This window comes from Belonocnema kinseyi, chromosome 3 (genome assembly GCF_010883055.1).
Source record: "Belonocnema kinseyi isolate 2016_QV_RU_SX_M_011 chromosome 3, B_treatae_v1, whole genome shotgun sequence".
NCBI lineage: Eukaryota > Metazoa > Arthropoda > Insecta > Hymenoptera > Cynipidae > Belonocnema > Belonocnema kinseyi.
Genome location: NC_046659.1, coordinates 65,386,810 through 65,391,360, shown reverse-complemented (window position 1 = coordinate 65,391,360; position 4,551 = coordinate 65,386,810). Strand labels below are relative to the sequence as shown.

Sequence of the window (4,551 nt, the reverse complement as noted above, 5' to 3'; positions counted from 1 at the left end):
AAATTTATCAATTCGCAAACTCTATGTGGTATGTACTCGCCACCGTGTTTAAGCATTTCAGTGTTAATACCGTCTACCCCGGCAGCCTTACCGTTTTTCAAGGTCTTAATTATATCCCTAACCTCAGTGTCACAGACTTTTTCAATTGAGTTTTCCAACGCATCGTGTTCAACATCGCAGTTGTGGTGTCCTATAGCTTCATCTCCGAATTGTCTCCTAAAATAGTCTCTGAAAGCCTCTAGTATTCCATCTGCATCATATACCATTTCCCCCCTACTATTTCTCATGTTAACAATTTCTGTACTTTTGTTTCCTTTCATTTTTTTATAAAGTAGTTTCCTGCTTCCTTCAAAGTCGTTTTGTATTTTTATCTCTTCTTCTGCTCTAATTGTATCTTTACTTTCTTTAACTAATCGTTTGAGTGATGCCAGAAATATAAGGGATTACCGTAACACAGAAAAAAGAAAGTGTTAATGAAGCACCAATATCAGGGTATCATATACTTGCAACAAAAATTACCCTTGCGGCGCGAATGCTGCACCGTAATGTAGGGTACAGATTCCCAATCACTTGGGATATGAAGTGATCATTACTTAGGGCCAGCCTTGTGCATCTGAAAACAAAATGGCGATCCCTTAGTGTCCTAAGTTTGCTAGTTCCTAATATCTTCAGCGCGGCGCTAGTTGTCCCATCACTCCCTGTATTTGCATTGTAAGCAATGGCAGCGACCCCTTTTTTTTAATAAACAAAATGTTATTTTCAATAATTTAAATTGTTGAAAAAAACTATTATTCAGAGGAAAAAAATATACATTATAATTTTATAAAACGTCCAAGATGTAAATATATTCAATGTTTTAACATCTTTGTTTTAAAGACTTAAAAGGATACAATGATAAAAGAGAGCAATAAAAGAAATTTATTTATTTATTTTTTACTGATTATGAAATAAAATGGTTTCAAATGTAAATTTAGTTAAATTCAATTGGAAATACATTATATCCCTCATAATATTCATAAGCGAGAGTATTCACATGGTAATTTCAAACATATATTCCACTTTTCCAGGATTATTCTACGACCATATAAATCATATTTTGTCTTTAGTATTCATAGAAAATGATTGGAAAAGTGTTTTGAAGTGTTAAAGAAGCAACATTGTTTTAATTTCAAAAATTTTTTGCATGGAAGTAACATCTTGTTTAGTAAAAAATTTAAAAAAGTGATACAGACCCATTGCTTTCTATATAAAGACAGGGAATGATGGGACAACTAGCGTCGCGCTGGAGATATTAGGAACTACTAAACTTAGGACAGTTGCGGGGTCAAGTTAAAAACTGAAATAGGGAGAGATGCACAGGGCTGCTTAGGACCGATTCCACCATGGAATTTTTTAAATCGCGATTAACTTGTGGCGCATTCCACCATGAATTTTTAACCTCTGGTTAGCCAGCCGTATACTCTGTTCGCAATAAATCTAGTTTCTGCGTGTTTCTGTTGTAACGGTGAATCTGATTGGCTGATTTCAAACTTGTATTCGCGCGCAAAATATACCTCGACTGCTCACGAGCGACGAGCGGCGACGTGTTTTTTATGCACATAGTTCCCAAATAAATGGACAGGAATGAGTTATGGATTGAAATTGAATATAAGTTGTGTCAGTACAAGATATCGTTATAAATTGGATCAATATTTCACACTATACTTGAACTTCAACTTTGAGGTTATGTTGACTCCCGTTAATCGCTCATTAACTCGCTAACTAGCCAAAAATGGACGCATAATTCGACGCATAATCTTCTCGTTCGTAACTTCTTAAATACTTTTTAAGATTTTAAATAGTCATGTCTAAATGTATTGTTTATTATTTTGACAGCTTTGCTAATTGTACGTAATGGTTATTGAAGTTTAGAAGGTGGCTTGTTCGCACTTTTTAAAATTGACCCACTACGTATTTCAAATTAGGTGGGTATATCCAAGATGTCTGCACGCTGAGGGCCAAACAATAAGTAGCAAATGCATGGGACGAAAGCTTATTTTTATAATAACTTGGAAAATAATTATTTTTCACGGCAAGTGTATTTAGATATTATTTTTATTTTTCAAAAACTATTAAATTGAATAATAAAATTGTTATATTTTCTTGTAACTGACGTTACAACTTGCAATACTTAATATTAGAAATCTTGGCGCATATATAACTGGAGGGAACCAGGCAATAGAGTTTTTGGCAAAATAAGAGAGACAGACTATTAGTTAGCGGGATAAGCTATCTCCCTCGCGCAGCAATCTATTGGCTGTTTACCGCTCCCCTCTACATGAAGGTTGGATAGTTTAAATGTATACAGAAGTAAAGAGCTATTTATGGAGCAAAATTGAAAAGACCAATCACGTTGCTGTGCGAGAGAGATACCCCAACCCCAGTGGTGGCAGAACGCGGATATCTTTGGCATACGCAGTAGTTATTCTTATGTATTTTTAGGTTATGTAAGGCCATGCGTCAATTTAAAAATACACAAGAATCACTACTGCGCATGCTAGAGATATCCGTGTTTGCTCAGAATATAACTTTTTATCTTGAATAATTCGTCCCTTAATAAGAATACATAATAAAGCATAGGCCTGTTAAGATTACTAGAAAAGTAGAGCATATGGATGATAAATTCCCCAAGCATGAATTCGTTCAATATTTAAGATGAAAAGGTCTTTCTATACGCATAATAATAACATCCTCAGATTTTGCTGCATTAAAAAAAAAAACATTAGGAAAACGTAAAAATTCAAGTTGATCAAAATAAAAACTATTTGATAAAATGTTCTATTACTAGACATTAATCTAGAAAGTTTGAAATACTTTTTTAAGCATTACTTTATTATTAAAGTTAAATATTCTGATACCATTTTAACACTATTTTATTTATAATAAGTTTCATTTCATTTATTTAAAACAAAACTTATTTAAATTAGAAATAAAAAATACGAGAGCTGAATCTACAATTATTTATGGGCTATAGAACTATACAATTTAAATAATAATTTATTTTTTGTCGATACGTAAATTTTTACTCAATTCTCATACTGTTTGTTTCGTAATTATTTAAATGGAAATAACAGAACATCGATTTGAATTTCCCGCCAACAAAATACGCAAATTTATATTTATAACTTGAGCATTCAACCTCCTTGAAAAATATAGTAAACATTCTAAACATTCATGCGTTAGAAAGAGAGTTTCGATAAACCAGAATAGATGGCATCGGAATCACCCCCCGGGTAATTTGAATCATGCTCATAACTAGAAACCTAGTTTCACAAAGTGAAATCCACACACCTTCAGCTTTTCTAAGGTATTTCGTACCCTACATACTCGGTATGTCGTACCCCAAGTTCGAGAGATATTTGAATCCCTACCAAGGTACAGTGAACACCGTTATACTTTTACCTGCAACAAAATAAACCTCCAAGTTTTTACTGTGAAAAGATTTAGATCATTGTGTTTCTTTTTTGTTATTAGAGTTATAAATATCACCAATCCTGGTTTTAATTAATTTATTGTTTGATATGCATTTTCCGTCAAAATTTGTCTAAATAATTCAATATTCTGTTTTCTAAATTGTGGAGAAGATAATTTAATGTCCCTATCAATAAGTCCAAAAATCATTCCCTTTTTCTGAGACCAAGGATGTTGAGATAAGAAATGTAACTATCTGTCAGGCCAAGTTTCTTTGTGATACCAATTTGTTAGAAGAGTGTCATTATTAGTTCTGATAACTGAAATGTCTAACAAATTAAGTGTGTAATTTGCCTCTTTTTCAAAAGTAAATTTGAGATTAGAATCATAACTATTGAAAATGTCTAAAACTTCATGTAATTTACATTCAGGGATGAGATTCAAGATTTGTTCTTTTTATTCAATGACCTCAATTCCGAAAACTTATATAACCATAATAAAATTATTTTTAGAAAATAAAATGTGGTAGTAAGAATATGTTCTTAATTTTACAAACGTACAATTTTATCATTTCTTAAGGGCGTAGAATGTTGCGTAGACCTTAAAACGTCGTGTAGTCCGAATTTGAAAGTTTATTTAAACTAAACTACATTCTTAGTCTATACTAAGCTTGACAGTTTTCCCCCGTTTTCTAATTTTTCACTTAAATGCGTCTGGTTAAAAATTAATATGTTTCTGTTAAAAATGAACTCTTTTTTTTTTAATTCAGCAATTGGGTAGAAAATTTAACTATTTGGTCCAAAGTTGAAGTACTTTGTTAAAAAGTAACTTTTGCAGTTAAGGATTCATCGTTCTTGTCAAATATTAATTTTTTGCTTTGAAAAGTTGTCTATTTTAGTTGCAAATTCAACTATTTAATTGAGCATTCATGTACTTTGTTAACAATTCGTCTTTTTGCTAGAAAATTAATTCTTTTGGTTTCAAATTTAAATTATTTTGTTGAAAATGTATGTATTTTTTTTAAACTTCGTCTTTTTGGTTAAATTCAACTGATTTGTATTAAAAATTAAAACCGCGCGGAATGACTATCGTTCGAATTAC

The 4,551-nt window shown here is 31.7% G+C and overlaps 1 protein-coding gene across 2 annotated transcripts in view; it reads left to right on the top strand.

The window, feature by feature from the left end:
* LOC117168941 (zinc transporter ZIP11) overlaps positions 1-4,551 on the top strand; it is a 152,810-nt gene that overhangs the window by 104,637 nt on the left and 43,622 nt on the right. The window lies entirely within an intron of this gene.